Source organism: Tympanuchus pallidicinctus, unplaced genomic scaffold, assembly GCF_026119805.1.
Source record: "Tympanuchus pallidicinctus isolate F22 unplaced genomic scaffold, pur_lepc_1.0 scaffold30, whole genome shotgun sequence".
NCBI classification, from domain to species: domain Eukaryota; kingdom Metazoa; phylum Chordata; class Aves; order Galliformes; family Phasianidae; genus Tympanuchus; species Tympanuchus pallidicinctus.
The window spans coordinates 4,870,643-4,878,793 of NW_026294748.1; positions in this window are offsets into that span (position 1 = coordinate 4,870,643).

The following is an 8,151-nucleotide window of genomic DNA, read 5'->3' on the forward strand; positions in this document are numbered from 1 at the left end:
CTCCTACAAAACGCAGTTTATTCTTAATAATACTTCCCACTTTCATCTCCAGCCCTGCAAGTGCTTTACAAATGTTAAATAATTAACCCCCACGACACCCTGGGGAGGGAGGTAAGCGTTATTATCGCTATTTGTAACAGAAGCACTGACAGAGCCTCCTGTGCTCAAGTCCTGCCAGCCCTCAGCTTAACTCACTTTTATGGGGCAGCACAGATACTTACATCACCCAGAGCACATACACCTGCAGCAGGGAATTCAGGGAGAAAGCTGAGTTTTACTGTCTGGGAGCTTTGTAAATGGCTTCATGGCTCAGAGCTTTGCCTGGCTGCCCACCCCAGCATTCAGGAAGAGGGGCGTTTATGAAAGTCAAAGCAATTTGCTTACAGTGTTGTTTAAATGGGTGATTTCTTGTAAAAATATTGCCCTGTTTGTTCCTCTTCTCTCTGAGAGCTGCTGAGCTAGGGGAGGAAGGTAGCATCCTGCAGGCATCTGCTCCATGCTGACTGCAGCAGCATCTCGTTCTGCAGCACGGGGGTTGGGTTGCAGCACTGAGGCATTCCTCTCCTCCACCTCTGCAGCTCCACCACTAAATTGGTTCATTAATGTCACAGAATCATAAAGTCATTAAGGTTGGAAAAGACTTCTGAGATCACAAAGCCCAACCCCAGCCCCTCCCCAGCACGTTCACTGATTGTGTCCCTAAACAGAACCACAGAATCTTTAAGGTTGGAAAGGGTCACCAAGTCCAACCATCTAGTCTTTAGGTTCACCCCTACACCTAAAGGTAAGCAGTAAGTGATGGAGGGCCTGGAAATAGGAATAATTCTTTCTCTGTGCAGAGAGGCTGGCTCTCCTGAGGAATTTTATGGAACAAAAGCCATGGGATGTCTACAAATATCAACAAAGCACCAGAACGTGGGGTTGCTCTTTCATCAGTGATGGAAATCCAAGCTGCTGGGCTGGGTTTGTGATCCTGTCACAGAGCTGAGCTGCTCAGGCAAAGCATTGAAATTGAAGTTTGCCCTCAGCCCAGGCTCTATTGCTGCTGTTTCTTGTCTAGCAGGAAATTTGCACTGTGAAATATTTGCAGAACGAAACCATGGAGCCCATGGGGCGGGGAAATAGGAAACCTCTCTGTGTGTATTTACTGCAGCAAACGCCATCCCGGAGCTGGCAGTTAGGCTGAATGTGTGCATGTTTAACCTCAGCAATGCTCACATGATCCAAAACAAACATTTCCCAACAAAACACATGCACACAAAAATAATCTCTGATTTATAGCTATGCTTCTGCTGGAGGTTGTTTCCTCCACCATCCTTGAACAACACATGGGCTGCACCTTGCCCAGCATGCATCAGATTTCTGCTTTCCAAAGCTGTGAGCATGGGGCTGCCACCAGGGTGGGCTCGGGGTCACCGTGGGCTGCAGACACAAACCAGGCTCCATCCCAAATGGCAGCGTGCCCAAACCCTGTTACCTTGACATGAAATCAGCCCTGGCACCAATTCCTATTCTAGGATGTGTAGAATTGCTTGGATAGAGCTCAGAATTAATTGCTGAGGGAAATGGGGGAAATGATGGAGCGTCACAGCCAGGAAATGAGTTCCTCATTTCTGCAAGTTAAGGACGGCAGCCTGAAGGTGAGCTGTGATTTCAGGGGCCAGGACAGCAGGCTGATGAGCTGCATGGCACAGCCATGAAAGCAAGCTGACAGATAAAGGTAAGAAATAAGAAATCCTTCAGCTCATGCTCAAGGCTCCTGCCTCAAGGCAAAATGAGAAAAAGAATCCATTCCATAGAGGACATCTGCTGCACCACGCAGCCAGACCAAAAGCACACAGAGAAGGGATCACTTTGGGGCACAAGTTGGCCAAAATGAAGCAGAAAAATAAAGGTTTCTGGGATAGCCCTCATGAACAGACCTGAGCCGCTGGGTGGGTAAAAACAGATGAAATCAGATGAATAAAAACAGAGAGAGCTCAGCTGTGCTGCAATTCCAACTGCATCCATCCGGCAGGACACCAGCACTGCGTAGTGCTTGGGAAGGCAAAAGCTGTTAATAAGGGACAGAAAAAAATCATTAAAAACAAAACAGTGCAGTCAGACAAGAGGAATTTAAGGGAAAGTGAAGGTGGATAGTGAGAAAACAGCGAGGGAAATGCAGAGAAGGGATGGTGGCTGAGAGAAGGGAGCACAGAGTTGGGGGAAAGCCTGTGGGAAATGAGAAAAATGGGGAAGAAAAAAAAAAACCGAAACAAAATATGGTAAGAGAAGAGAAAACAAGTCATGAAACAACGAAAGAATAAAATAAATAAATCCTCCCGGAGGGTTTTGCGTGGAGCAAGGGCGCATCTCGGTGGCAGAGGGAGGAATGCCATCCCGAGCCGCTCCGCTCGCAGGCGCCGCCCGGGGCGATGAGGAGCCGCCAGGTGGTGCTGGGGCTGCACGGAGCGGCTCAGAGAAATGCTCGAGGTGCTGCTTTCCCACCGCACAGCCGGCCCCGAGCCCTCCTGCCCCTTTATAGCAGCCCTCTCTCCTCCGCAGGGAGGTTTATAGGGCCGGGCATCCCTCGCCTCTCTTTTGGCGATGGGGAAACTGAAGCACGAGGGGGATCGCGCAGCCTCCATCCCCGTCTGTCTCAGCGAGGAGGTGATGTGGCCACACGTTCAGCCCTGAAACGGATGGGAAAGGCTGAAAGCATCCCGCAGTGAGGAGGATTGAAGCATCACACCCACCTGCAGCCGTGCCACAGCTGCGGTTTGTTGCCCAGCCGTGCGCCCCAGGCAGCAGCGAGGATGGAGGCTGAGTCCCTTTTTGGGGTCTGCTGTTGCTTCATGGTGAATCTCAGATCGTATCCCTGTTTTTCTGATGTGAAATAGCACCTGCTGGCAGATTCTGGCTTACTAAAGATGGCTTCAGGGTGGATGGAAAGGTATAATTTTGTTCCAAATCTGAAAAGTTAAAAATAAATAACAATTAATAATAGGCGTATTTTGAAAGCCATGGGACAGCTCAACCACCGAAGAGGAGAAAACCTGGGACTTCTGCACATATGAATGGGTTTTCCACCATCCTCAGCTGCCCTGTGAGAGCCAAGGGGCTGCTCATTAGGCTGAAAACCACTCATTGCTCCTCTCACCTCCGGCCCCCTTCACCCACTGCCTCCCATTCCTCTGTGCCACCAGTGGGCTCCGGTTACGCCGCGGGTCCGTAAACAGCATCTAAAATAATTGTGCAGTTGTCACCATTGGGCTGGGGGGGACTATTTTAAAATGCTGGCTTAGCCCAAAGGGCCAAAGGGATTGTGGCACAGCCCAGCTGTCCCTGCGGGTGCATCAAAGTGCTGGGTGGGATGCCTCAGCCCTCGGCGTTTGGGATGGAGAAGGGAGCCAGGAGGTTGGGGATGAGCTGATGTTATGAGGTGGGGCTTCAGGAGCAACCTATGGGGCTGTGGGGTGGAGTACTGGGGGTCAGTGGTTGGCCCTGGTGATTTGCAGTGCTGGATCGAAGGGTGAGGGATGCAGCTGCACGTCCCTTCTGCCTTTGCAAATATGGAAGAAAAGGGAAGCACAGACATGTTCTAATCCCATGGCACGAGGTCTTGGCAAGGCCTTGGTGCAACGTTGATGGTTTGGCCAAACTATCAGTGAGAGCAACCAAGGAATGCTCAAGCGGGGCAACTCTTCCAGTTTGGTGCTCTCTGCTTTATTTTGTGTCATTTCTCTGCAAGGCACTGTAGCCCTTGCCAGCACATTTCCCACATTGAGCTTTCCAATTGCCAGCAGTCTCAGTGACTTTCCTATACACCTACACAGCCCCACTGCTGTGTATTTAATCCTCAGGTCAACCACTCTGGGATGCTGGTAATGAACAGACATTCAGTCTGTTCAGTACATAACTGACACACTGGCTGTGTTCATCTCCCCAGAGAACACTTCCTCTGTTTCCCAGCTGTAAGAGACACTGCAGTTAGTCCTGAACTTTGATGGAAAAAAATACAAAACCCATCCATATATATATATATACATAAATATATATATGTATAATTGGCATGCTGATCAAAGCTGGGAATCGACACTTTCACAGCTCTCATTCATCACTCACCTTCTGTCTGCAAAGAAGCAGGCACAGAGTTTTCCTCTTCTCCTTTGGGTTCCACATGAGGACATGGCAGCTCTTCCATCACCATTTGGCCACCACACACACTCCTGCAGCACAACCAGTGCCCACTTCACACCATTGCTCCACCAAAAATACCCACTGCAGGCCAGGCCGTGCTTGGGGATACACACAAAATGCCCTTAGCCTTGTGGGCAGTGGGAACGCCCAAAGTTCACTCTGTGAAGAATCAATTACGTATGGTTTCATGCAAGGGCCATCAAAGACCATTCCTGCATGCCCTGTATGACAACCCACACAACTTGGTGACTGATCTCTTGTTTAAATGGGGGGAGTTTGGGCACAACGAGCCTCACCCAAAGGCACGACAAACTGCAGGGAAAGCTCACACTCATCTCAGAGAGGCTCAGGCTCCTCTGGAGGTGATGGAGCAACTCCCAGCACCAGGCGAGAGCCGTCACTCAGCAGCTGTGAGCCATTTATGAGATGGGTTTGAACACTGCTGCAGAAGTCAGGCCTTGGGGATGGAGACAGAGACGGGAAGACGAATGTGAAAAAAAATTGCATTAATTAGCAGTCCATTTGCATGACGTGAAGCTGCCCCAGCCCGTCATCTCATCCTGCCATGCCGTGGTTTGTCAGGCCAAAGGCTTTCAACTGGGATCCCAGCGGGTCCTGCCTTCCCCCACATTGCCATAGGGATGGCAGCTGCAGCTGACTTCTCCCGTTAGAAGCAACCGCCGGCGCTCCAGAAACCATTTCGGGAGCATTTGTCGCAACAGCTTCTGCTAATCTCTCTTTCGTTTGTAATTATTTTCTCGCCCAGCCACTCCGACACCGGAGCAGCTCTCACTGCCAGCCCCTGCGGGAGCACCTCCAGCCACCTCCGGGGGTCGAGGAGAGATAAAAAGGACGCGCGGGTGGCAGTGGGGACGGCCCTGCGAGGAGGACGGCGGCCTTCAAACGGGCTCGGGCTCCTCTGAAGGCGATTGAAGTGGGCCGAGGGATGGAGCCGGCAGCTTTGAGGCAGCCTGCTCCATCTCGGCCAAGAATAATTGAACAAATAGTTTATCTGGCCAGCCGACAGCTGTGGGGAACAGGCCATTTCCAGAGGATTAGGGGAGAGCTGTGAAAGGGAGCTCCCACGGGAAGTCTAAAACCCTCATCTTGAATTCAGCTCGCCCGGAACACATGTTGGAGCCTTTGACTTACTTTTTAAGCAACGTTTCTCTTCCCCCTTTTACCCAAATGACTCTATAAACCAAATTGGTCAAGTCGTTGAAGCACGAGGCAGGAAAATGGGGTCCATGGGAGGCTGATGAATTATGCAGCGCTGGCTGATTTCTAAACAGAGTTTTGCTCTGGTGCTTGTTTTATTTTGATCTAATCCTGATGGTGTTATTGTAACTTTTTTCCCCTGCATTTCCATTTATTGGGTTTTAAGTTTATTGAGCCACCAGCAAGGCAAGGAGGTGAGAGAGGGGAATTCAGCTCTGCTGGCTTGCTTTCTGTGCTCACCAAGCAAAGCTCAGCGCAGGGTGAAGCTGTGATGTGCAAACCCTCTATTTCTATTTGACTGATGGGAGTAGAGACAACTAAAGATGTGTGGGTTGCAGCTCATCTATGGAACCTCACACCTTGGCCCACGGAGTGCTCCAACCTGGCCCTGAAGGACCACATCACCTCCCCGGCCTGAAGACATATGTTGTACTGCATCCGGACCAGCCCTTCTGCATCCCTCCTTTCTGCAAAGCCATCAGCTCTCACCCAGACAGAGATTGCAACCTTTTCCAGCGCTGTTTGCAAGTTTAGGAGCCAGCACTCACATCTCCCAGAAGCTGAGCTCACATGGAAGAGGCGCTGTGGAATTGGAGGTGCTCAGGAAAAGCCTCCAGCACCTGCTGTCATCCACCTGCCACCTCAGAACCTCCTCGGTCCAGCTACAAACCACCTCAGAACCATCTCCATTCACGTGCAGACACCCACAGTGAAGTGAAACCCAGTGAGCTGAGCTCACCCTGGCCTGAGACATGTCTGTAAGTGCTGGGATGAGCTGCTGGCTTGACCTCCCCCTTTATCTCCCTTCATTGCAGAGTCAACACAACCAGCTACAATCTAATTTCCAACCAGCTCCAATTAAACATCTCATCTGCAAACAGCCACAGGAGTCAAAACCCCTTTTCTGCATGAAGCAGTGCTTTTGGTGAAAGCACACCGTATTTAAGGACAGAGACCTGGGGTTGCCAACACGGCGCTCACTGCTGCTCTCCCCACAGCCTGGTGCTCAGCAGATGGGAGCGCAGAGCTGGTGGAAAGCATTAAGTTCAGCAGCACCTCTCCCTTCACACCAGCTCCAAATCTGTCCACAGACTTAATTTGGATCAAGAGAGAGACAGAGTTAACGATCTAATCACTATTTTTAGAAAACAAGTCTCCTGTTGAGTATGCATTTGGCAATCCCTACAGCTGCATCACCAGCAATGAAACCTTTGGGGATGGGTTTTGCCTAACTCCAATCACTCAGCAAGAAAATAAACTTTTAAGCCCTTCCCTTGATGGCAGAAAACTATTTTTACTGCCTTTTCACCAGAGCATTATCTAGGCTGGTTTTAAATTCATAGGCAGGGAGAGCTCCCTGTGAAATCATGACAATTTCTAATTTCTTTTTTATTGTAGTATGAAAAAATGCGCCCATTTCTAGAGGAGAGATTTGCAGAGAATTATTAAGCAGGGGGAGATTTTGGCTTAGCAACACTATAAAGCATTGGCTGCTGAAAGCTGCAGGAGTTACCAAGCAGAAAATTTCTTCTGGGCCACACTGCTCCAGGAGGCACAGATCCCTGATGTCCTTCTTGTGCTCTCCCAGTGTTCAGTGAGCTGTGGTTTCTGCTGGGTCCCAACATGTTGGTAGAGGGAATGGATCAGGCACTCGACATCTAAAAGCATTATTGTCAGCTTCTGGGTTTGTGGGATGAGGTGGCAGCTGCTGCAGAGTCACGTTTGTGGCAGTTTGAGCAGAGTTCAGTGCAGTGTGGCTCTGGGAAGCTTGGATGGGGCTCTGGGCTGCCTGGTCTGGTGCTTGGTGACCCTGCAATAGCAGGAGGGTTGAAACTCGATGATCACTGTGGTCCTTTTCAACCCAGGCCATTCTATTCTAGAGGCCAATGTGGCACAGTCCAAGCGGGGAAAAATGGGAAAACAGCTTTCACATTACAGGCAGATGAGAGCCTGACACAAAGACTCTCACTTGTTGGTTCCTTTTTTTTTTTAAACAATGTTCAATCATTCCACTCACTGGAGAGACCTTAAATTGAATCTCAGCCCTAGAAAATGCATTACTTACTGCTGAATTGATGTCACTGCCAAAGAATTTTTGCTCGGCTTAAGCTGTCTGCTGCAACACGCCAGGGGCACGTTGGAGACGTTTCCGTATTTGTGGAGTGACATTCCTTGTGCTGGTTCTTTGCTCTTCCCCTTTCCCCCCGTTCTGCTTTAATTCCCTCTCAGTGGGATGTGCTGCTGGAGCAGAGTGCACAGAACACAAATGAGCTTTGCTGCGGTTTCCAGCGTCCCACCTGGGTTCTGCCATTGCAAGACAGAGGGTTTGGTGGTGCCCAGATCCAACCAGACATCGCCCCACTGCCCCTCTAACCCTCACAAATTGGATTCACACAAGCATTAAAACCACAATGCACAAGCAGCATCTACCAGGGGATTGCATCAAAGCCTCTTCCTCTTGACAGAGCTTTCAAATCAGGACCTTTCCACATGTTTTTTTTTTGTTTCTGGGGATGTAAAAAAACCTTTTTTTGTCATTTAAATGTGATGTAAAACCACCTCAATCTCTCAAGCATCACTTCACACCCATTGGTTTCTCTCTCCAAAATACACCCCAGGAGCTCCCACCAAGGTCCATGTCATGGAGCAGGCTGCAAGCACTCACACAGGTCCCACCTGTTGGGATTCTCCAGGGCAATGTTATTTGCTTTGGGAGAAATGTGCTAAAATAGAATCATTGAAGCATTAAGGTTG